Source organism: Euprymna scolopes, chromosome 23 (assembly GCF_053919585.1).
Source record: "Euprymna scolopes isolate OS-2025 chromosome 23, ASM5391958v1, whole genome shotgun sequence".
Classification (NCBI taxonomy): domain Eukaryota; kingdom Metazoa; phylum Mollusca; class Cephalopoda; order Sepiida; family Sepiolidae; genus Euprymna; species Euprymna scolopes.
Window position 1 is genome coordinate 10,595,003 of NC_136504.1, and position 27,341 is coordinate 10,622,343.

General features: G+C 34.8%; 1 protein-coding gene and 1 pseudogene across 2 annotated transcripts in view; both read left to right on the plus strand.

Annotated features, from left to right (window-relative positions):
• The window catches only part of LOC145245745 (proline-serine-threonine phosphatase-interacting protein 1-like), a 204,257-nt gene that overhangs the window by 13,702 nt on the left and 163,214 nt on the right, over positions 1-27,341 (plus strand). The window lies entirely within an intron of this gene.
• Positions 21,334-21,450, plus strand: LOC145246230 (5S ribosomal RNA; annotated as a pseudogene).

Below are 27,341 nucleotides of genomic sequence, written 5' to 3' on the forward strand. Positions count from 1 at the left end.
CGCAGATTAAGGACTATCCACTTATCAAATGTCTCCTTTTCAGATTAAATATGTTTTCAACTCTATTTTTTGTTTTTTTAACATGTTTTATTTACTGTTTGCTCATATTATATATATATATTGTCAGCGGTAGCTCCCTCTCCCAGTTGTGTCCGAGTATTGGGTCCCATCTTTTATCACTAGTCCCCTATCTTTGGGGTGGATGATTATGTCTGATGTGGCTGTTAAGTCCGAGTCTATGGTGGAAAAGTTATGGACAGTGTTTGCAAAAGAGGGTAGGAGGGGGACAGGGTTCTCGTTTCTCTCTTCTTCTCCCCTTCCTAGCCTCTTCATTCTTTCTTCTCTTCTCCTCAAAATCCATAGTGCCATGGTGCACTGCACCTCTCTACATACTTCCTGTCCCAGGCAGTTTCCTCCCATGAGCACAGGTCGATATTTGTTAGAACCAGGGTGCACTTGAGTTGGTCATTATAGCACATTTTTGAGTCTCATCATGGCCTCGTACCCTTTGCTAGTTTTCCATATAGCAGTTTTTTAGGGAGCCTTGAATTATCCATCTTGTGTACGTGTCCTACCCAGCGGAGGCAGTGGTGGATGATGGTGGTCTCAACACTGGTCACTGAGGCTTGTTCTAGGACTTCGATATTGGTGGTGTAGCTCTTTCAGGGGATTTTCAAAACCTCAGTTTAGTTTTTTATCACTTCTATACAGTGTCCACATCTCACATGCATACAGTAGCGTGGAGAGGACTACTGCCTGGAACACCATTATTTTGGTGGCCATCGTTAGTGCCTGATTGTTGAATCTGCGGCAGTTGAGTTAACCAAAAGCGGAGTGGGTACACTGATCCTGTTTCCACGTCCTTCTTGCATGTGGGAGCAAATGTTAGGGTGCTCCCTAGGTAGAACTGGTCCACTTCTTCTAATGGTTGGTTGTTTACTGTGGTGTTAAAGTTTCAGAGCATCAGTTCTGGTGAATGTTGGATGAGGGCCTTGGTTTTGTCCGTGGTCACCTGCATGCCAAAACGTTCGTAGAGAAGAGCGAAGTTGAAACGCCTCTACCCATAGGTCGATTAAGGGTGTGTCTGGGGGAGGGGAGCATTGCTGCCATGTAGAGCGAGAAACCCTGCTTCAGCCTGAGAGAGAGTTCTGATGGCAGACTCTCCCGACTATTCCGTCATGGAGGGCACACAGCATTTTGACAAAGTCGGGTTGACAACCATACCTTGTGAAGACAGCCCACATGGCAGGTCGTGGCACTTTGTCAAAGGTCTTTTTCAGATCCCAGCAGGTTGTTGTGGTTAAGGCTCTTTTCTTGTAGTTGTTGTGCAGAGTCCCGCGGGAATGTCAAAAGATATATTGGGACTCTGGTAGAACATCTTCTACGAAGATTAGGAGGCAGTCAAGGAGGAACCAGGCGCACATCCTACTTGCAATATATATATATATATATATATATATATATATATATATATATATATATATATATATGTCTAAAGAAGCTTTGAATAAAAAAATGCAAAAATAAAGAATGCAGTTTAAATTCTCGGAAGGAAAAAAATATATTAACTTTAGCCTATCGCAGACTTAGCACCTACATAATAATTATGAAATTAAATGGTTTTATCAAACAAAATAAAATTAAATGATTTTATTAAACAAAATGCAATTAAATGATTTTATTAAACAAAATGCAATTAAATGATTTTATTAAACAAAATGCAATTAAATGATTTTATTAAACAAAATAAAATTAAATGATTTTATTAAACAAAATGAAACTAAATAGCTTCTTAGACATTATCTCTTCACGGCTCACCAGTAATCATTTCACAGCCCACTAGCATGCCACGGCACAGTGGTTGGGAACCACTGGTCTAAGGTATCCCTGTACAGGGATTTGTCAGGACAATTTGACATAAGGATATTTTTCCGTACAAATAAACCCTGACCAAAATATTCAAAATAACATAAATATTTGCTGCCCAAATAAGATATCGTTCGTATGACTAAACCATATGAACCTTATATTGAGAAATGCTGCACCTTCTTTAAGTGATGTTACTTCAAGCAACAGCACAAAACTGGATATTCCATCAGACTAGATGAATTCTTATCTAAGAATCAAATAAAACCAAAAAATCACAAGAAAATTATACCATAACATATTTAAATGGTTAATTGTGGAGAGGAAAATTATGGTCTCAACTTCTTTACTAAATTAGTGTTTGAGAAGTAAAGAACTTTAATGCGTTGTTTGAATATCTATCTCACATAGAGATCAAGTGTTTGCAACAGGAAGGTGACACTTCGGTTTCAGAGAACTTCGATTCAAGTAAAATGAAACAAAAGTGAAAAATAAAAATGTCATTATAGTGAACACATTGTGAACACATTGTAAACACATAGTGAACACATTGTCAATCTTTTATTTGATTGTATTTATTTTTCTGACCGAATTCACAGATCCTACTTTCAATATTAAATTTCCGCTGTTAAACAAATAAATATTGTCTAAAAAATCATTTGTTCTTTTTTTCCTTTTTCAATGCCATTCCCTTCCTCTTTCGGGCATTTTTTTTTTTTTTTTTTTTTTATCAATTAAGTTTGATGGACACAATTATTTACAAAAAAATGACACAGCATCAAAATTGTACAATTTATGGAAATATTTTGTTTAGTTAAAAAATTTTTTTTAAATAAATAAAAAAAACAGCAATTTTACCCCAGGGTTGAGGAGTTGTATGGTAAAAGTCCGACTGACTCCGATTCCTAGAATTCCTAGTATGCCAATTTCAACACCGACTCCGACTCCTTTGATATCTTCGACTCTTACACCTGACTGCCGGCTCCGACTCTGACTTCTTGACCCCTATGTGGAAATCTATTCTGCAAATCCATATACCAGCCTCCCACACCAATTCAGCATTTTATAATTACTTTTCACGCATATTATTTTTTACGTTTAACATTCACTTGTATGATAAAAATACTCACATATACACCTAATCAGCTTTATAGAATAAGTTAAGATAACAAAGAGATAAAAAATTTACAATTAAATTTTATTATGCTATTAGTTCAAAAGGGAATACAATATTTAGGCATAGGGAAACCTTTTTAGGCCATGGCGTTTCGAAGCCAAACGCTTCTCATCAGAAGAGGGGAGTAAAGACATATACAGAGAAGAAATTTTTAAAAGATTATATTGCCTTTATGGAAAGAGGATCAAAGGAAAAACAAGAAACTGTACTGAGACTAAAGTTTGCTCAGTCCATTAAGTCGAAAGTAGCTGAGCAGTGGCTTGGTTCCTACTTTTGCAAACAGGATCCTGAACAGAAGCGTGTGCTTTATCCCAACCATCATCAATGGACTTGAGGTAATCTTGTCAGTATCAGACAAAGCCAAACTCTTTGCCAAAAACTTTGGAACTAATTCCACCCTATGCGACCAAGGCCGTCAATCCCCCTATTTCTTCCTGTGTCAGAAAACATGCTATGTGGCATACACATATCTGTGTGTGATGTTATCAAACTAAACAAAAACCTTGATTCCAGTAAAGCAACTGGCCCTGACGGCATTCCAATTATAGTGCTGAAAAAGCTTCAACCAGAACTAGCTCCCATACTTACAAAACTGTTTAAGCATTGTCTTAAGGAGAATTGCTTCCCAACACCCTGAAAAACCTCATCAGTATGCCCTGTATTTAAGAATTCAAGTGATCGCTCATCTCCCTCTCAGTACAGACCAATCTGTCTCCTGTGTGTCATGAATAAGTTGCTAGAATCTGTGTAAAATGGAGAAGTAGTTAACCACCTCCAGCAAAAATAACCTTCTTAGTGAAATGCAATATGGTTTCTGTTCTGCTAGATCTACAGCAGATGTGTTAACGGTTATATCTCATAGGATTAGCAAATCTCTCAATGGAGGCTTCCTTTCTAGGGCAATTGCTCTTGACATATCAAAGGCCTTTGATAGGGTATGGCATAAAGGCTTAATTCACAAGATCTCCAGCTACGTATTACTGGAAATGTCTTCTCAATTATTAAATCATTTCTCTCTGATAGGCTCATAAGAGTAGTGGTTGATGGGCAGAAATCAGAAGCTCACAGTATTAATGCAGGAGTCCCTCAGGGGTCCATCCTGGGCCAAACTCTCTTCCTGATCTACATCAATGGTTTTCCAAATCACATCCTAAGATCATTCGTTGACATTTATGCTGATGACTACCATCTATGGCAACACATCAAAAACTGTTAACGACCAAGTTCTCTCTGATTTTCTCTACTCTGATCTTGAGCATTTGATATAATGGGATAAGAGGTAGCTGGTTAATTTTAATGTATCTAAAACCAAGCTTCTATCTTTATATCATCAATGCTCTGATCCCCATCTGGCATCAATTGAAATGAATGTCTCTCATCTTGAGGAGACTCCATGTTTTGACAAACTTTTAGGTCTGACCTTTACTCCAGATCTTAAAAGGAACATGTACATCAAATCTGTTGCCAAAGTCGCTGGAAAAATGGTGGGATCCTTCTACCGCTCCAGTAGATATCTCACTGCTGATGCAATTCTGTACCTATATAATAGCCAGGTACATCCAAGGATGGAGTACTGTTGCCACATCTGGGAAGAAGCTACTAGAAAAACTTTATCCTGGCTCGACAAAGTTTAAAATAAACTTCGTAGTCTAGTGAGGAATGCCCTTTTCTCTTCCCTGCAACCTCTTTCCTACAGAAGAGACGTTGCGAGCCTGTCTCTGCTTTATTGTTATTTTTATGGTAGGTGCTCGTCTAAATAGTCCCTCCTCACCAAACTTTCACAAAAAAAACCACTCGTCTAGCTGAAACCACTATCAATAATTTCTCCCACTCTTTATCTGTGCCTAAACCTAAACATACATTCCATGAACAAAACTTTCTTAGAACTGCATGTCTGTGGAACTCTCTTCTGTTTCTCTGCTTTCCAACTGACTACAATATGGTTGTCTTCATGTCCAACGTGAACAAGTTCTTGATGAGCCATCCCCTTAAGTAATCCAATTTAGCAAATTTCCACTACTAACGATTACAACAATATTGTCTCATTGACTATTGTACACTCATTAACCCTTATCCTCGAGTGGCCTTCAGGCCTTGATGAGTGGTGACTCCTATGTAAAAAAAAGAAAGAAAGAAAATAAAAAAAAACTATCAAGGGCTATGGTAGCATGAGTTGCTTCTTATTGATTTATGCCCGTTTTTTTTTGGGGGGGGGGTAAGATTCTAATTTTGGATCGATCCCAAACTAATCCAATTGCCAAATTCCATTTGATTCAGGAACTGAATAATTTTCGGATTACAATCCGATTGTTATCCGATGTCATCCACAGTGATCTCACTCAAAGACAGAATTTTCATTGATCCTGTGTGATGTCACAATCAAAATGAAAACAGCTGTCCAGACAGGATTTGCAATGATCCGATGGACCGAAATATCTTGATGAAGTGGAAGCATTGCAGTACAAAATATGATATATCTCCAAAAATAAAAGCAAAACCATACAAAAACTGCTAAATTGTGCAACTGGTAAAACCAAACAGGAAAACCATGTAAAAAAAATAAATTTATTGGACTTAAGGAGTCGGAGTTGGATAAAAAATTCCGACTCTTACTTCGACTCCGAGTATTCTTAAAAATCCGACTCCAACTCCGACTCCACTGATTCCACAACCCTGCTTATAACAAATCAACCGAGTCTGTCGTTATGACAATGAGATTCTGTAGGACATAAAAATTCGTGTCTTTGATATAACAGGGGCGTGCAAGAACATTAACATTTTAAAGATGGGGAGCACAATTGAACCATAATATTTGACCTGTTTACTTTGAAACTTTAATACAAACCAGAAATTACTTTCTATTTGTTAGTTTAAAAGTTTCAACATTACTTTCGAATTTTCAAAGGGTCATGATAGTAATCCCATGTCAGCCATTTTAATCTATAACAGTGTGTGTGTGTGTGTGTGTGATAGAGTTGGGGTGGGAGAACAAAATTGTTCAATAGTCCACTAAAATGCTACAAATGGGTCCATAATTTACTATTTTGTGTATGACCTCACCACACACACTGTCTGTCTGTCTGTCTGTCTGTCTGTCTGTCTGTCTCTCTCTCTCTCTCTCTCTCTCTCTCTCTCTCTCTCTCTCTCTCTCGTAATATGCTACATAAATTCCGGCTGAAAACGATTAGTCATTTTTCTAATTTATTTATTCAACTCTTCAATTTTGTCATGTACGTATAGTTAATTATGCGATTCTTTTCTAATGCTTTGTAATTCTTCGTCTCACCGATTTTCGGCTAATTAAATAATATATATATAAAAAAAAATACACAAAAAACAAAACGCAGTTTAAAAACAGTTATATCTCATTCTCCCCAAACAGCCCAATTAGAGTTTTATTTTATTTTATTTATTTTTGTATAAAATTAATGGGTATAGAAACGAAAACCCCGTTGATGCATGAGTGGGGGAGAGAAATAGAGAGAGTGTTAAAAAAGATCAGTTCAGTAAAAAATAAGCTGAATCCTCGCGTCCTATAACATGTGTTGTATGCGCAATTTAAATCATGACTTTTCCTTTTGTAAGCATTTTTTAAAAAATGTTTGCAGATTTTTTTTAAACCACTCTGAAGATCGGATTCTTAATATTTTTTTTTTTTTTTTTTGCGTTTGGAACAGTTATTTGTTGTATAGTTTATTATTATTATTTTATTTTTTTATTAATTTATTTATTTACACCAGAAGACGAACTATTCATTACTCAATACTCAAGTTTGGATTATTTTCAGAAAACCGGCGTCAGTCGTTGCAAAATCTAAGCCTGAGGATAAATTAAAAGTAAAACACACACACACACACACAGTTTTTATTGCGTTTGGTAACAGTTATTTGCCGGGTACACTCGAGTAACTTCGTGGAAATCATGTGTTGTGGAAGTACCGTAAAATGTTTATAACTTCTTTTAAATATTACTTTTAAAAAATGTAAATAAATCACAAATGAAAATGAATCACAAATGAAAAGATAAAGTAAAATTAATTGGGTGCTTCTACACTTTATCGCCAAAACTGGAGACGCCATTTTATTTCGAGCACCTGTCGATTAGAATCAGAGGGAGAAATCAGTATTTTAAAATATGGCCGAAGTTAGAAATAATTAACAAAAAAATTAAACTAGATAAACTTCCGGAAAGAACTATGAAAAAAAAATTAAATAAAGAAAGTGAAAGAGAACATATATCCGCAAGTGTTTAATTCGAAATGTTTCGATTCAATTAATGAAAACGGGAAAGTTTTTCATTAATTTTTAGATTAATTTATTCTTTCCGGAAGCAATCGTTTTTCTCCAGTTTAATTTTTTTTTGTTATTTATTTCGTGCTTCGGCCATAGTTTAAAATACTGATTTCTCCCTTGAATTTTAACAGCAGGTGCGCGAAATAAAATGGCGTCTCCAGTTTTGGCGATAAAGTGTAGAAGTACCATGAATTGTTTTTAGTTGATTTCACGACTTTATTTCCTTTCCAAATATTTTATGTCGGTAATATTAAATATTACCAAAAAATTAAATAATAATAATAAAATTGGTGCTTATGCATTTGTTACCGCGCTTTTTTGTAATAGTATTTTCGAGTTAAATTCAATTTTTATATTTTTGTTTATTAAATTAAGTGGAAGTAGACAATATTTACAAAACACCCTCCCTCCCCATCATAAGAATGGCTTTATAACGTCAGCGCGGTAACATAGATGCATAAGTAGCAAAATATTAAATTAATTTTTAAAAATTGATTTTGATTTTATGAGGTTTTATTTGTTTTTCAACTTAGTTATAATCCTTTTGTTCAGTGAGTTTTTGTCGTATAAATAAATAAAGCATTGTCATGATTTTTCCACGTGACTCATTCATGTCAGCCGTAAGTTGCTTTTATATTTCTTTTATTACTAGCATTGCCCGGGTGTCTGGAGGTGTGTGTTGAGCAAAAAAAATAAATAAATAAAATAAAATAAATAATAAATAAAAAAAAACGCTCAAATCAAGTTATTAAGTTACATCCATAAGGAACCTATATCTAAAATTTCAAGTGTTTAGACCCAAAATTGTCGGAGGAGTTTGGTAGAGTTCTCAAAGGTCAAATCGTTGAACTTTGACCTCTTAACAACACAATTTCTGGCCGAAAACCGATTACAAAGATTTTCCCAAATCTCAGTACCCTGTATATCAAATTTCGAGTCTGTAGACTGAAAAATGACAGTTATTGCAGAGGGAAATGTACACACAGACAGGCAGACAGGCATTTTCACTTTTATAGATATACTAGCATTTCAGGTGTATGTTGAGCAAAACAAAAAAAAAGTGGTAGTAGGAAGGTAGGCTTGAACCCGTACCGCGAATGAGGGAAAGAACGGGGAAAAAAACGTGACGTCTTTGCTGTTACGACACCGCCAAACTGGAAGTGACGTAGGTTTAAATTAAGGCTAGACAATCGAAAAGAGGGGATGACTTTCGAAAATATCGGCGGAAAAAGCGACCCCTCCCTGTAGAAAAGTGCTCAGTTGAAAAAACATTTTTTAGCAAATTTTTCGGTATTTGTTGTCTGAAGAGTCGAGCTTCAAAATGATACTGATCTTGTGAAATCCGTCGCCTCTGTCGAAAGTTTTAGGCAGACATACAAACATACATACATTTATATATTGGTAACTAAAAATTTTCGACCCAAACCGATTAAAAAGCTTGCCCTATCTCTAAATACCCTTTATGTAAAATTTCAAATGTTTAGACCAGAAATTGTCTGAGTAATTTGGTAGAGACCGCAGAGGTTAAATTTTTTTAAAACTTTGACCCCTATTATGACCACTTAACATTTATTGTTTTCGGCTCAAATCAAGTTACTAAGTTAGATCCATGTTCAAGGAACCTATATCTAAAATTTTAAGTGTTTATATCCCAAATTGGCGGGGGGGGGTAGAGTTCTTAAAGGTCAAATCGTTGAACTTTGACCTCTTAACAGCCAAATTTCTGGCCGAAAACCGATTACAAAGATTTTCCCAAATCTCAGTACCCTGTATATCAAATTTCGAGTCTGTAGACTAAAAATTGACAGAGTTATTGTGTAGGGAAATGTACACACAGGCACACTTACACTTTCACTTTTATAGATATATAGATAGATTATTTTTTGGTCAATGTCAAGATTCTTTCCAATTCCAAAAATAATTTTACAATGACGACTTATCAGGTTTTCGGGGACGCTGAAAACGAATATAACGTTTAAAAGTGAAGCAGAGAAATAGTTTTCATGATATGAAGAAAGTACTTTGTCAAAAAGTCGGGATCACTTTTGTAAATAAATTTAACGTAAAATGAGCACCCACTTTTTGGCCACTTAGTGATAATTTTTTTTATTTTTATTTTTATTTTTTTGCGCTGCCTGAAAAGCCCTTTTTTTTTTTTTTTTTTTTTTTTTTTACTTACTTTTCACCTATACAAAAATTAAAAAAAAAAATGTACCACAGATAACATAAGGGATTACCTTGATTAATATCCGGAAAACTACCTGTTTGCGGCAAATTTAAATACGATATTCGTTTTCAGCATATCCACAAACCTGGAAAAGTCGTAATTTTAAAGCTGATTGTTATAAGTTGTCATTGAAAAGGTTTTTTTTTTTTTTTTTAGTTGGAAAAAATCTTGACATTGACCCCCTTTTTTTAACTATACATTTTTTTTTTTTTTAACTAAATGAAATATTGTATATTTGTTGTGATATTATTTGAATAAATGATCAGATCAGCTTTTGGGGTTTAGAAAGAAAGGAAAAATAAAACAAAATATTTAAAAATAAGGAATATTATATTAATTTATTCGTTTGCGCACATCTCCCAAAATATTAACTCCGTTTCTTTTGTCTGTTAAAAAAAAATGATAGTATGCTGTTTTTATAATATTAACAAACAGAAAAAATATATATAATACAGTACACACAATAAATGTGCCATTAATTAAAATCACATTGTAAGCTATTACAAATTTTATCTTTCATAAATAAATACATACAAAAATACAGCGTTTATCTTTATTTTATTTCATAGCTGTATTTTAGCCGGCGTTTGTTGACTGCATATTTGAGAAAAATACTTTCAAAATGTTTACATTTTTTTTTCCTTTTAAATAGGATTATTAAAATTATTTTAGTTTTTCCTTATGTTGTTTTTAATTTCATTAGACATTTGATTAATAATAAATAGAAATAATAATTCAATGCGTATTTATTGGCGAGAAAGACACATGCGTGCGTGTGTGTGTGCACGCACACATATACAAACACACACTCTTTCTCTCTCATACGCGCATGCGCGCACTCTTTTTCTCGCACACTTTCTCTCTCATACGAGATCTTGTCTGATAGTTTCATTAATACAGAGATTATTGTCCCTTGTGTTGCAGAAGATAATTGCACTGCGCGTGAGTACGAGAGAGAGAGAGAGAGAGAGAGAGAGAGAGAGAGAGAGAGAGAGAGAGAGAGAGAGAGAGAGAGAGAGAGAGAGAGAGTCTGTTCTATTTATAGCATCGGATCAAAACGGTTACTTGGTCTGTGGAAGAGTTACGAAAGCCAAGAAGACAATTGTCAATCTAGCAGAAACGTTTGCCGGTGGTCGCCGATTTTCTACCTTCCTGGACAGTTCCGCCTGCAGTCTGCACTTAACATAAGGCATAGTTTTTTTTTTTTTTTTTTTTTTTTTTTAAATCACCCCCCCCACACACACACACACCCCTTCGGGGCTTATTGACGAGTTTCTATTTACTTTGTTCCCCATGGGACAGAGACACCAGAGTCATTTTTCAACGTGAAGGAAAGGAACAAAAATAAAAATTGTCTCAGTCGTGAAGGATTTCTTCTCCACTGAGAGAGAACAAGAAATTGAAGTGCAGCAGCAATGCAGCATCTTAAAAACAGATGGTATTTATTTGCTCCCCCACCGAGCAAATTAGGCACAAGGCCGATTTTTAATGTGAGGAGTGAAGGGAGGGGGAAGGGAAAAAGGGGACCAGCTCCCGAGAGGTGGGAAATGGGAGCTGGTTAAAGGTCAGGCATGTGGGGTTGCCCCCACATCTGGTCTTTGCTAGTCATAGCTAGTCCTAGCTAGTCATAGCTTGCAGCATCTGTCGGAACAGATACTACACTTTGATCTTGGCCCGAAGGCTAAGAAATCTGCTCTTATGGGTACTCGTAACACGGTTCGGTGAAATTAAAATAATTGAAAAAAAAAGAAAATCACCAAAAAATAAGATAATTTTATTCTGTCTCCAATCGCGTGGTTTTAGGACGGAAAATAAGTTCCTTAATCCTGCTATTAAGCCTACGTGGACAGACTTCCTTCCAAAAAAGTACCATACTCTAAATAATAATAATAAAAAAACAATAAAACTCTTAATCCTAACCCTAAACCTAGGTAGGCAAAGACTAAAAAAAAAAAAAAAAAAAAATCCTATAATTCTACTACTAATCATTAGTCTGCGTGGGCAAAGATTTCCTTACCCCATCCCCCCCCCAAATCCCTAAATCTTACCACTAACCCTAAGTCTGGGTGGGAAAAGACTATATAACCTCTACCTTACCCCGAGTTGCTTTGGGGTAAAAGAAATGACTCATTTTTTTTTTTTTTTTAAATTTTGTAACGTAGCTGTTACGTTTCAAATGGACAAACAAATAAAACAAATTCAAATAAATGTCCAAGTCGGCATTTTCTTTTTTTATTACCGTTATAATTGTTTCGACACCACTTAAAAATCTTCCGCCATCCTTCATCTCACCCGCTTTTTCTCCGACCGCACGTCGACCGTAGTCAGTCATTTATTGCCTTCGCATTTACACGTCCATTTTCTTTGACGCGCACTTTTTTTCTCTCCCCTCACGCCGACCGTAGCCAACTATTTATCGCCTGCGTCTTTACACATCAATTCTCCTGGACATCGACTTTCTTTCTGCCGCCAGCACGTGTCGTATTTTTCTATCCTTCTTCTTCTTGCGCACACTTCCTAATTTGCATATGCCTATTTTTGTGTGTGTGTGTGGTTACTGCTGCTGCTAATCTCTTCACAGGCTCCTGCTGATATTTTCCAACACGTTAGTACGCGTTGGGTTACATTTTTGCGAAGAAATGAAAAATGTGTTTTTAAATATTTATTTTTGCAGACCGAAACAAAAGGGAAGTCGATTTCTAAAAAAAAAAAAGGAAAGAAAAAATAAAATGAAAAAAAAAAAAACAATAATAATAAGGAATCGCTAAAACTTTAAAATAATTATCCAAGATTATGATTAACTAGTAGTAACCACCCGGCATTGCCTGGGATCTATTACGTTCAAATTTGTTTTGTCACTGTTTCTGTTAGAAGCAAGTAATGGACACTAATAGATAAGAGACATAACTCTTATGATTAGCTGAATGTTCTTGTAATGTGAAAGTTGATTATTCAATAATGTCTACATATTAGTACGCTACCAGACCGGATTAAATCTCTCCCTCTATTATATAAAGGTTACTTTGTGTGTGCACGCGTGTGTGTTCATTCCTTGTAGGTTCTGAAACAGCTGAGCCTATATTTTGCAAATTTCACAAAAAAAGCTAATTTATATACCTGGCAGTGTTCTTAGATATGTTTTGTATAGAAATTCCTTCAGTAAGCATCAAAAATCGAAAAAGCCAATCTTAAAAATAGCTTTTCTCTCTTATAGATAGAAAACAATAATTTTTACAGGGAATATTTTAGGTTACACCAGTCAAGGGAGATAATAAAATTTCAGCAAATCATTTCTTCTTAAAAAACAGAACAAAACATATTTACTATAATCTGGAGATAAAGCTTAGTGGTAGATCATTCAACTACAGATTGAATGATCCCCTGTTCAAGCCCGGGTGTACCTCACCGTTTTATTCTAATTTTTTCTTATCAATGAAGACAATTTACAATAAAAGAAAAGGTACCATTTAAAATCACCGCAAATCATTCCTTCGTTTGTATATTTTAAACTAAACATTAATCAGAAGTGACATTTCCAAGACGTTCATAATCAGGCCCAAATATCATTATTATTTTTTTATTTATTTCGCAAATTAATCCACCGGGCAAATTAATCCACCGGGCAAATTAATCCACCGGGCAAATTAATCTACCGGGCAAATTAATCCACCGGGCAAATTAATCCACCGGGCAAATTATTCCTCGTAATATATAAAAATCACTAGAGGATTAATTCTATAATAATACATACACAATCTGCTTAAATTATCATGTTTAAGTGCATTGTACAACCGGGCAATGCCAGGTTGCCAGCTAGTCTTATATAAATAGAGATTTTTTTCTGTCTGTCTGTCCGTTAGTCACATATTTTTTTACTGTGATAAATACATTGCAGTATTTGTCTCATTTCAAAACATCAGAAATCTTAACCATTTTTCGAAATGAAGAATGCAGCATTAGCACCAAATAATAAATTCCCAACAAATAAAGCAAATACCATGACCAGAAATTGAAATCAAAACCTTCAGATCCTCAGTCTGAGGTTCTACCAAATGTTTGCACTTACTTATAGAGCTTAAAACATTACCACACAAAATAATTATAGTTTTGTGTGATGTCATAGATTTGTGACTTTTGATGATTCTTTATTATTATTATTATTATTATTATTATTATTATTTTAGAAATTTACTTTCAAAATGACCTATCTCTGTCCAGATCTTTATTAATCCCTCTTTCTCTCAACTCTATTCTTACCCCCTCCTCTACTCTTTTCCTTTTGCATTCCTCTGCCAACTGATCTTGCTACCTCAACTGTTCCACATATACTAACTCAAAAACTTTCACTCATTCTCTCAATGTGACCAAAACAGCAAAGTCTCCTGTTCTGCACACATCTCACTATACACTCCAGTTAAAGACCTGACTAGAGTTTGCTTGGTTTGGAAACCAATTCCTAAGCTGTCCAACCCAACACATGACAGTATGTGTAAAACGGATGTTAAATCAATTATTATTTACTCACTAAGAGTAGTCACACAGGTCATCATCAAAGATTTCTCTTTGAGAACAACTTGTAGTGTTCTCTGGAGTCTGAGTGACAACAAGTCTCACCAGATTTCCAGTACTCTTCACCTCTTTAGATAACCTTTGCAAAAGAATTTGCATTATCGAAACAGCTGCTTACCATTGATTTCTTGTTTGCAGCAACCATTCGTCTTTACTGGAATTTGGATAGCAATTAGCCTCTTCAAGGTTCTAGTCCTCTTTGCACTCATCCAGCAGAGCTCTGGCTAGTGCTCTCTCTCCAAAGTTTTCCCATCGTCCTTGACCCTCCTTACTTATTTGGTGTGGTGTCAGTTTATGGTGACATACACACAAAAAAGGGGGTGCATGGGTGCAGGAGGAGGGTACCTTACATTTATACCGTTTCAGTTTTTATGATTCCGTGTGATGTTCCTTTGTGTTTGATGATGATAATGATGATGATAATTCTGGCTATAATGATCTCTTCCTCCCCCTTTTTGACTTTATAATTAGGGTCTATCTTTATGGTCACGAATTTAGCAGGGAGTTGTTTGGTTTCTGATATTTAAAAATCTGCACATGCATAGAATCAATGCCAATGATGTGAATATTTGAAGAAAAAAAGATTGGATAGATGATTCCCCATCGAGGTAGATTAACTAATACTTTCGTTGGTATCTGATGGAGGTATGTGCTCTCTGCGTGCTTTGTTTCAATTTTGTTCTGAGAAGGTGACATGATTGATAGCATTGATTAAAGATAAAATCGAAAGTTAATTAAAATAATAGTAGTTAGTATCCCTTTCTCTCTCTGTCTGTCTGTCTGTCTCTCACTCACTCACTCTCTCTCACTCTCTCTCACTCACTCACTCTCTCACTCACTCTCTCTCTCACTCTCTCTCTCTCTCTCACTCACTCACTCACACACACACACACACACACACACACACACACACACACACACACACACACACACACACACAAAGAATCTCATGTCACCCAGATCATGACAGATTCTGTTGAAATAGATCTTTAAATGTGTTTGTTTTAGATTTAATTATGCAATTAATTAGTTTAGTTTTCTTTGAAGTCATATCAGGTTAAAAGCAACGGTTCTTATTCGATCATCTGACTTAACTTCTGCCTTTATTTGTGCTGACTTTATTTATACAACCACATTTTTGGGAACACCAACAATGTTGACCACAGATAAAGTGGTTCTGTGGTTTCAGCTGGTCGCAGCACCACATGAAAATACTATCAGCTGTTATTTCTTATCGATGTTCAATGGTTTTATGTAATATCTACTTGTGTTGAAACGATTAACCGGAATTGCAAAAATTGGAACTGGGGGGGGGGGGAATCAGAAAAATTGTGCCTATTTCCGATGCCAAAAAATGACTCTTTTATATGTGTTATTTTTCTTAAATTAATTTTCCATAGCTCGTATTAATGATTAGATGATAAATATTTATTGACTTCAAAATACGAGTAAAACTAAACTCTATAGATCAAATCCAAATGGATCAGAAAGGATTGCAAATTGCATTGTTATGATGATTGAACTTATGCATTCATGACTTGCAAATTTAATCTCTTTGTTGCGGATATTGGCAGTGTAAGAAAGCAGCTCTTGTCATGGACATGCATCAGAAGCAGAGATAAGTGTTAGATGAAATAGATTCTGACCCAGAAAACAGCAATTCTTCTCACTTTGTCAGAAACATCGCTCATGAAATATGAGGGCTAAAGGACAAAATAAGAAGCATTTTTGTAGTTCTTCAACTTTTTGTGCTAAAATAAAATAGGAGGCTTTACTTTTAGAAGGATCCTCATATATATATATATATATATATATATATATAAAACAAATGACGAAAGTTTATATTGCAAATTTCATGATGTTGACCCTATTACAATTTATTCCTTTAATTATGTTGATATTCATAATTCTTGACAGCAACTGTTTCGTAACGCAAAATAATTGATTTAATTATTATACCAATCAATGAATCTATTCTTCTCTTAACTCCTCAGAAGAAATAGCAACTATCAATCCATTAAAAAAAAAATGTATTTGAGCATGATTAGAGCATCCGAAAATTGGAAGAGACGTTGCAATTACCATTTATTTCATCTTTTATTATGCCATTTTGAATTTTCAAGTCAACATCATGAAATTTGGAATATAGACTTTTGTCATTTGTTTGTTATATGTTCTGTAATTATATTGAGCTTCATAAATTAAGAATTGGTATAAATAAAAGGTGGAATATAATTGAAAAAGAAATCATATTTCCACAGAAATATATATATATATATATTGTGTGTGATGATGATGGCAACCTTCTGTCTCGTAAGACAATGGCATTCTGCATCTAATCTGGTGCACTGCAGTCATAGCTGGAGTTGCCTCTTCAAGTGCAGGCCTCAGCTGGTGATAAGGAGATCTAGGTTTGCCCAGTTACCAGCGTCCCCCTCTAAGTTTTTCAAACAAAGTCTGACAGAAAGACAAGCCAATACAGTTGCAGGAATTGCCAGAAATGTGTTGCAGTGCTTCACCTTTTGCGTATTGGATTTTTGTTGGGATTTACTCCCTTAGCCTTTGTCTTTCCCACGGCATCCACAAGACAGTTGAGCTATTTGCCCATAATTGGTAAAAATTTCGAAATATTTCCAATTCTGAAAAAAATAACAGAGATCCTCATTGTAGATATAAATATATACATATATATATACAGCACAATCACGTTAACACACCAGTTCTCACCAAATCACCAAAATTACACTATGATGAGTCTGGCCAGTACAAGATGGGTGACCATTTGTGAAGACTAGGTACTGTATGTATCCACATCGAGATATAGAAATTCCCCGGTCAGTATCTGGGTGCATGTTTAATTCAGTGGGGGAGATGCACCCCCAGTCTTTGTAAGACATGTATCTAGGAGAGGGTAAACTCTTATGTAAAACTTGAGGTCTACTGTATGCTCTGTCTTGTGGTAGCCATTGCACTTACAAAGAATAGCAGTTGTACCAAAAAATGTGGTGGTTCTGCACAAAGTCTTCACCAATATAAAAAATTATCTTAGTTGTTGTAGCAGAGCTTGAATGTCGAAATCAACGAAAGGGTCCATCATAAAACACAGTGTGTATATGATGGACTCTTTGGATTAATTAGATTTCAGGCACCCTAGAACCAAAAAATATGAAAAAGACGCATATTAGTTTTTTTTTGACTTCCGGTTGAACCTAAAATTCCAATGAATTCACTTCAACAACACTGTAAGAATAACAAATCTCAAATTTCAAAAGAATCAAAATGACTTCCCATATGGAATGAAGCTTGCTGAACGCTTTGTGTGCAGCCATTTGTTAAAATGGCCGATTTTTAGGTGGGTATAAACTGATCGATTCTGGGTGCATTCTGATAATAAAAATCAAGTTATTTTTGTGACATTTTATCTTCATGTTAAAACTTTACTTAACACCGCACAATATTTTGAGTGTTGGCCATCTTGATTGTCGCTATATTAGACTAAGGAAACACAAGATGCCATTGTGAAAATTGGATTACTCATGAACCTTGATTTCATTGCCTCATTCAACTAATCTAGAAGGAATGGTCTGAAATAACACCTATTGCCAGAAAAACGTCCCAAAAGCCCTTCTACAACTCAAAAATAAAAAATAATCCGACCCAGTTGAGATATGGAGGGAGGAATGAAGAAACAATACTCCCAAAGAAGGGGACATTATTGGAGACCAAACTTTGCGCCTCCCAAATAGTAAGAAGCAGTGGGTAGCCACAAACCGGATCAGAACAAGACACTGCAGGACTGCAGTAAACAAACACAGATGGAAATAAATAGACTCCCTAATCTGCCCTAAGTGCAAGGAACCCCTACCCCAGGTCATAGATCACCTGATCCTACAATGACCTGACTGGAAGAGGGCTATACGACAGCTCATCTATCTGAAGACAATTTCTCAGACTTGCTAAAAAGTATCAGTATAGAGGTCTAACCCATACAATACTACTACTACTACTACTACTACTACTACTACTACTACTACTACTACTGTTGTAGTGTGCATGCATCCCTTGCCTGGTGGAAAGAGTGACTCACACTGTATCATCTATCCTCAGAAAGATATGGAGTATTGTTATCACATTTGGACTGGTGCATCTGCTACTAATCTCTCACTCTGGACAGAGTTCAAAAAAAGGTTGCCAACCTGTCAGGTCTTGAACTGTCATCTAAGCTTCAGCCTTTGTCCCATCGCCAAAATGTTGCATCCCTCTGCCTGTTTTACAAGTATTTTAATGGCGGATGCTCCGATGAACCCCCTCAATGTAAATACCTCCGTCATGCAGCAAAATCCCACCCATACACAGTAGAGATCCCTAGATGTAAGAAAACCTTCTACTCTAATAGTTTCTTCCCCAGAACTGCTAGACTCTGAAATTCCCTTCCATGTTCCTGCTTCCCCAACTGCACTGACATGCATAAGTTCAAGTGTAATGTAAATAGACATCTTGCTGCTCAACTCCCTACATAGTATCCCTGCAACTTATGTTCCTCTTAGTACCCCCCCCCCCACATCAAAGTAACACTGTGCCGTGTTTGGGGTGAAAATGTATTTAAAAAATAAAAAAAACTATTATTGTCAGAACATAAGAATGTCTTTGAAATGAAATGTTTAAGAACTATTCTTGGCATAATTTTGTGAGAGAAACATCGAATACAGGTATTTGAAAGGAGCTTAATATTAAGGGATCTGTTAATGACGTTATTTAAAAAAAAAAAGAGAGATTAACAGATTTGGACATGTTTCTCAGCTACAAGACTTCAGCGATGTAATGAAATCATATCAAGAAGATTTCATTTGAGAAAGAAAGAAAACACTCGTCTAGCTGAAACCACTATCAATAATTCCCCCCCACACTCTTTATCTGTGCCGAAATTTAAACGTAGATTCCATGAACAAAGCTTCTTTCTTAGAACTGCACGCCTGTGGAATTGTCTTCCGTTTTCCTGCTTTCTGGCTGACTACAATATGGTTGTCTTCAAGTCTAACGTAAACAAGTTCTTGATGAGCCGTTCCATATAAGTTAACAAATTTACCGAATTGATTACTATATTGTCCAATTTCTATTGTGCAATCTTTAACCCTTATCCTCAAGTGGCCTCTTGGCCTTGATAATGTGGTTATGCCTGTGTAAAAAAAAAAAAAAAAAAAAGATCAAGAGGACGACCACCAAAAAGACAAGTTGACCTAATAAGGATTGAGACTGGTATGCCACTTCTGATAAAATTTTGTTTTAAAGCACGTGGCGAAGCTCTCTGAAGTATGCAATCGAGTCAAGTAACTCAAAGTTTAGTCAGAAGACATAAAGTACCATTTTTTTACCTTTATTTTCCAGTAAAGTTGGCTGTTTGCTCATTTATTAAAAAAAAATTAAGGTTTTCAAATTCATTGGTGAAAAAAAAAAAAATAGTCCCCAAAAGACTTATTTTAGAAAACATTCCTTTAGATTGATTTTTTTTTTCCAAACTATACTTGTATTTATTTTGATGCCTTTATTTAACTTTGGGAATTGATTTGGATATTTTTTATTTTTTTTATTTTTTTGGGTGTTTCTAATGAATCATTGTTCTAGAAAATTCAAGATATGTTTGAAAACCTTAATTGACTAGATAAATGAGGAAATGGCTGTAAAAAATTAATGTCTTTACTAGAGCAAAAAACAAGTCATTAGAATCTGCTTTTCAATGGTCCAGACTAGTATGCTGCTCCTCACAGCTGAAAGACTGACCTCAGACCTTGATAAGTGGTGCAATTTTGTTCTCAAGTATGTGGTGAAGCTTTCTAGGGTATACACATAAGTATACATGTGTGTGTGCCATATATAGCTTGATATTTATAAACTATTCTTCTCCATATAAACAAATCAATAAACCATTGTATTATTACATCAACACACGAAAATAGAAATCTATAAATTTTGTAATGTTTTCCCCGTGCCAATAAATAATCGATATTAATCGAACAAATGTCTTTCATTCGACTCAACTTAACTGATTGATTTTTAAAAGATTTTTAGTTTCAAAACCTTTGCCCCCCCCCCTCATCCTTTTTTAGAAATCAGAAACCTTTTCTTAACTGTTTAAATAATTCACTTAATTTCTGCCTGTTTTCGTGTTTGTTAATCTAACGAAGCAAATGTGACATCTGCTGTATTCGTGGAAAGACAAGAAAAAGCAAAATAGATTAATGCTATGTCAAGCCACTGCCTTTCTTTCTCTATTCGTTCGGTTTCACTTTTTTCCTTTCTTTCCTTCATTTGTTTTTCCTTTCTTAAAGCTATGCTTACAGACTTCGTAGCTTAGTGAGGGATGCCCTTTTCTCTTCCCTGCAACCTTTTTCTCACAGAAGAGACGTTGCGAGCCTGTCTCTTCTTTATCGTTATTTTCATTGCAAGTGCTCATCTGAGCTTCAATCTATGATCCCCCCCCACACCAAACTTTCACGAAAAACACCCGTCTAGTTGAAACCACTACCGATAATTTCCCACACTCCTTGTTTGTGCCTAGACCTAAACGTAGATTCCACGAACAAAGCTTCTTTCTTAGAACTGCACGCCTGTGGAACTCTCTTCCGATTGCCTGCTTTCCAGCTGACTACAATCTGATTGTCTTCAAGTCCAACAATGTAAACAAGTTCTGAATGAACCTTCCCCCTAAGTAATCCAATTTACAAAAGTCCCACTAGTTACGTTTACTATGCTAAAATCACTTTGACTAATGTATACCCATTAACCCTTATCCTTGAATAACCTCCGGGCCTTGATAAGTGGGTATTCCTGTATAAAAAAAACAAAAAAACCCCACAAAAGTGGAAACACACACATAAATAAATATACATAGATGTATACGAGCACATAGAGGGAAAAGATATCGAGCGTCTTATGTATGACATGAAAAAGAAACTGGAATCTTAGGAAGATCGCCATCATTCCAGTAATCATAAGAACAACCGGACTAATGAAGAATTTCAAAAACTAACTGGCAAATATATTCAGTGAATCAAGTGTAAAAGAAATGCAAACAATTGCACTTAAAGAAATAGAATATTACAAAGATCCCTCGGCTGAAATGTATGATGTAGTGGCTGAATGTCCGGTAGGACAAAATGATAAGAAAATTTTTTTTAAATATATTAACAAGCATATATATGTATATGTACGGCATAATCACGTTGACACACCGGTTCTCACCAGATCACTGAAGTTAAGCAACGTTGTGCCTGGCCAGTACCAGATGGGTGACCATTTGGGAAGGCTAGGCGCTGTATGTACCTTCTGAGAAGGTTTGGCATGGGGCCAGCACCCTCACTCCGAAAAAAAGAACTCCTCACTACAAAAGCTTTTACAAAGTAGTAGATAGTCTATGCTCTGCTAGGGGCTCACGGTTATGGATGGATGGATATATATATATATCTTCTATATATTTATAATAAGGAGAATGTGTGAGGACATTTATCAACCTATATAGTTAATGAATTTTTGATCTACAGCCTTGAATTTAGTATATAGGATATTCAGACATATGGAAAACTTTAATCTGTTTGCGGATTTTTATCAGTTTGTCAACTGTTTACAACTGCGCATGCGCAAATTGTTCACATGACAGCTTCCTTATGTTAAGAATAAGTAAGTTTGAAAACACTTTTTAAAGATTATAGCAAGCTGGTTTAATGGTTATCGTACTTGACTCACTGTCTTTAGGTTTTGGTTTTGATCTAAGCTTGAGTATTTCTTTTTTTTTTTTTTTACAAGAAGTTAACTGCTTAGGAAAAACATAATACTCGCATGCAACGCTGGAGAGAAGGATAAACATTACAAATGGAGCACTTAACGTACTGGTTTTGATTCTTCCGAACAGTACACAAGTCATATTTTTAAAAAATAAATTTTGAAATCATAAATAGTTATTGGATAATAAATAGTAGAATTGACTCTATAATAAATAATAAGAAATCTGCATGAATTAAAATATAATGTTTATACGTATGTTATGACTAGGCAAAGCTAGGCAGCCTGCTAGTATATATATATATATATGTATGTGTGTGTGTGTGTGTTTAGTCATCGGCATACAGTCCTGTTTCGTTGTATCACAACTCATCAGTGCTGCTAGACTAGCACCTCTCCCAAGCTGAGGATTGAACCGAGAACCATCGCGTGGACAGTCATATATATATAATATATATATATATATATATATATATATATATATATCTTGCTTCTTGCGTCCTTGATATCTGGAAAATTGTTCCTGTGGTACCAGTATTCAAGAATTATGGAGAAAGAATTGACCTGCTCAATTATTGCCCTATTAGTCCCCTTCCTCTTTTGCTCAAATCTTCGATTTATTTGAATGAAAAAAAAAAAAAAAAAAAGGAAATCAAATGAAGAAAAATATTTTTTCGAATTCCTGCTTTCCAATGACTAAATTCAACTGTAATTTCCAGTGTCCGTTCTCTCTCTTAGTTGTCAAAAAACAGACTACCCGTCATGCTTCCAACTCATCCTTTTCATAACAGTTTCTGTCCTCTTATGCAAATTAATGCCATGTGTATATTACTGAGCCTTCTACAAACGAAAATCTTTTCTTACTCTTTCCTTCCCTCATTCCATCACGTGACAGGAGAAAGGCGCACATATTTGTGTAAGTCATTTTCTTCATTACTTTCACTACATAATCAATTTCCCTAATGTTGTTGCTCAATTCCGCTACATTATTAATCAGTCCATTGCTAGCAGTGAAGAAGAGATCCTTCTAGACAGGGGCAATTTTTATTTTTGTCTCAATCAAGAGTGCCCATTTTAGGAGACATAATTTTCCTCATATTATAACCCGACCATCTATCTAACTTTCCTGTGTGGAGAAGCAAGTAGATAGTAACCTCATTATGTAATCTAAAATAAAGATTTAAAAAAAATAAAGGATAACTAGCAGAATCCATGAAAATTCCACAGTAGTTGAAAAATTTTAAAACACAATATAAATAAAATGAAAAAAAATAAAATAAATAAACAACGAATTTAAAACAATGTTTTCGAAAATTCTTTTTTGAACTTTTCAAGCTAAAAAGAATTGATTTAAAAAAATTTAGATTTTTTTTTCAATGAAAATTTCGCACACAATACTTTATTTTTTCTAAATAATTTCTTTACATAAATTATAAAGAAACAGATGTCAATTCATTGCACCTTTCTTTTTAAATTTTAAAAGGAAACTATAATAAAAAAAAATTACAATCTCCTCAACATGACTTTTTAAAAAAAAATTCTACAGTAAAACCCCAGGATACGGCATTAAAAATTAGTAACAAAATACAGTATAGTATATAATACACGTATATAATCCAATAATTTTATAAATACACCGTAAGCGGGGCAAATACTGTAACCAGGGTCCGAAAAAACATCATATTCCACATCATAACCTGAAAAAAAACATATCCTAGGGCCAACGTATCCCAGGGTTCTACTCTAAAATAAAATAGCCAATTTGAAACCGTAAACAAGCAGCCATTTTTTTTTTTTTTTTTTTTTTTTTTTGAGAGGAAATGGTTTTAATGATTTTTAACTGCTGATAAAGACCGACTATAAAGGGAGGTAATTCGTTTCTTAGTAATTGTTTGCGATGATGATGTTTTTTGTGACATTGGACGTATGGACAAGTAAATTAATATTTAGATAATTAAAGAGTCAGATGTTTGGGTGTTTAAGACACGTAACACATCGATGTTTTCAAGTGTTTAAGTGGATGAGAAATATACATTCTTTGTTGTGTAAGCGTTTAGTTGTGTTTTACGGACTATTGAATTTGATCTGCTTTTCAGGTGATGAAAATAACATGAGTGAAAATTTATAAAAATAGACATTTCTCTCTTTCTTTTTTATTTCCTCCTCAGACGAATTATCTTCAGGTATTCACATTAGTGAATTTCTGACAACTTGACTGGTTAGTGGAATGGTAGTGGGTGGGGAGAGAAAACTACAATGGACATGGTTGATTTGAGTATTTGAAGAGAAGAGAGGCTGCATGAAAATGTCATGGGTAAATCTACGAACCACATTGCTTTCTGAATTGCACATTTAATTTCATGAGAAAAATGGCATTTATAAATTTACTAGCAGGGCTACCTGGTATTGCCCAACATAAAATTGTAACAATTTCTCGTTTCCTCTACCCTTAGTTCCCCTCCCCCTCACAACCCCTCTTCTTTCTTCTTTGCCCAGTGTATTCCTCTCTCTGGATACACACACACACTTGGTATAAGGGAAATAACTCTGAAAAAACAATCAGAATTACTTCCTTTTACATGATAACATTAAAAGATGTATGTACGTTGGCCATTGATCTCCAAATAGTCAATCTTTTAATTTTTTTTTTATTTTAGATGTTATACATCCGAGGTTACTCACATTAAAAAAAATACCAACCTTGTGGGTTGTTTCGTTTCTAAATTTTTGAGATGAGGATTTGTTATTCGTATTATTTGGACTACTATTCTCATCTCACTTTTTTCAATATTGCAGTCAATGTAACCTCCGAATTTTTACAGGTGTATCTTGTTGAACTTGGGAATTTGGATAGAATTTCGAACAGAACCCTTTATTTACTTCACGGGGGTAGCATGCTCTTGTTCTGTGAACCATCACTGGATAGAGTTCCTAAGTAATTTGGAAAATCACTATTTCTAAATTTGAAAAGAGTTGGGGGGGTTTATATAAAAAATATAAGTTATTGAATAAATGTTGAAAATTTCATTAAAATTGGATAATTCTTTAATTTTTGTTTTTGATGATTTAAAAAAGTGAATACAATTGTTTGTTTCTTTTAGTTATTCCCCCCCCCCCCACCTCACCAATTGAATCATTAATTTTATCTGACCCATGTGTCCTTAGCGTTGACACCTGTTGTCATCTTGTTATCTTCCAACCAACATTTACAATCTATTATGTGCGTTGAGCAAGTTTGAGAAATTAAGTTTTGATGGAATCGCTCAACTCCCATGCATATTGAAAAAGCTGAGAATGATATCTGATGCTGGTATTTCTGCTGACCCCAAGGTCAATTTGATTACCGCTTCTTCCTCTGACACCGACCGTTTTAAGAAACAAAACGTGCAAGTCTGACTTTTTTTTTTTTTGGCTGAATCTGTGAGAATTATTCATCAACAAAAACACTTATGCACACTTCAAGCGCATTATATGACCGTGTGACATTTTTGTGTTATTGGACCTGGTTTTAGCAGTGACTGATGTTATCGTAGATTAACTTCCAGGAAAAGAGAGTTCAACCTTTGAACTCTCGAACTACAGTTGAAATTACATTACTTGATATTAAAACAAAAAATAAATTAAAAAAATAAATGAGAACTGAATTGTCTGAATGGAGTTGGCAAACAGAGAGAGTGACCATTACACTGAAAACATATACGAGGTGCCTTAAATAAGATTCTAGACTTTTTCGTATGCCACTTTTATGGATAGTATACACATAAAACTCAAGTCTCTTTCGGAGTAATCTCCCCTTGTTATACTTTTCCAACAACTTCTGGAAAGCCCCGTGAAAGTCCTCTTGTGCGAGCATGTCAATGACTCTGATCACAGCCTCTTTCATCTCCCCAATTGTCTCATAACAACAGCCTCTAAGGTTTTCCTTGAGCTTAGGGAATAACCAAAAGTCACAGGGAGCAAGGTCTGGTGTATAGGGAGGGTGAGGAACTGTCTTGATGCTCATCTTGGTCAAATAATCTGTAACAAGAATGGAGCATCCTTGGGACAAACTTTGTGAAAATTTTCCACATCTTCAGTTCCTCGCAAATAATTGTGTGCACAGTTCCCACAGTGACTGTGCACTTATTGTCTCTATAGACACACGATAGTTTTTGTCCATGAAACTCCATATTTGGCCAATCAACTCAGGTGTTCTGACTTCCTTACTCCTCCCACACCTCTCATCATCCCTTACAGACTCCCTGCCTTCTTTGAATCTCTTATGCCACTCAAAAACTGATGCTAGACTCCTGCAAAATCGTCCAAAAGCAACCTGAAGCATTCCATACATTTCCGTGGCATTTTTTCCATGTTTAAAACAGAATTTTATTGCATATCGTTCTTCTAAATTACTAGTGATGCTTATGGAATATTCATTAATATTTTTGATTTTGACATGAAAATGATTATTAGGAAAATTGCAAAAAATAAACAAAATGTATAATGAAGCAGCTGAATTCTATTAACAATATTTGCTGATATATATATATATATATATATATATATATATATGTGTGTGTATGTATAAAAGAAACTTTGTGTTTGTGTGTGCATGCGAGTTCGTTCCCTATCGACTCGAAAATAATTGGGCCGATTTTTATGAAATTTCACATAAATGTATTTTATGTGCCTGGCTTAGATAGGTTTTGTATCAGAATGCCTTTGATAAGTATTGATAATCGATATTCAAAATAATCCAATGAAAGATGCAACAGGCGATTTTAACTAAAGTTGACACCTTACACAGTTTGACATTACAAGTGCATTTGAGAAGTTAAAGTCAGGCATAAAAATAAACAGTAGGTTCTTTGATATGACAGGGGCACTTTCGAAATGAATGTTTCTGTTTAGAGCATAGTTGAAGCATGATACTTGACTTTTGCATTTTAAACTTTAATTTAAGACATTATATATAAAAAATAATTTTATAGAATCATCAGTAGATTCTCTACAGTGCAATGTAGACTACAATAGATTGTGCACTAAGTCAATGTGAGAAGTATGTGAAGCTTCCTCCTGGTACACTACGATGGGTCTCAAACTAGAGCAGGTAATCAATCGATTTGATTGAAAAATGGACAAGTTCATAGATTTCGATGACAATAAAAATATGGAAGTGGGAAACATTTATTGATCAATATATATATATATATATATATATATATATATATATATATATATATATATATATATATATAAAATAAAAATTACAATTAAATTTACCAAAATGATCCAAGATGGTAAAACTAAAGTATATTATAAATATTAAAGAATTAATATTTATAAAGTAATCTCAACCAGATGTAAAAGCTCGATAAAACCAAATAGGATCCACTTAAGTGTTTCCTTTTCAGATTAAATATGTTTTTAACTCTTTTTCAAAGTGTTTTTTAAC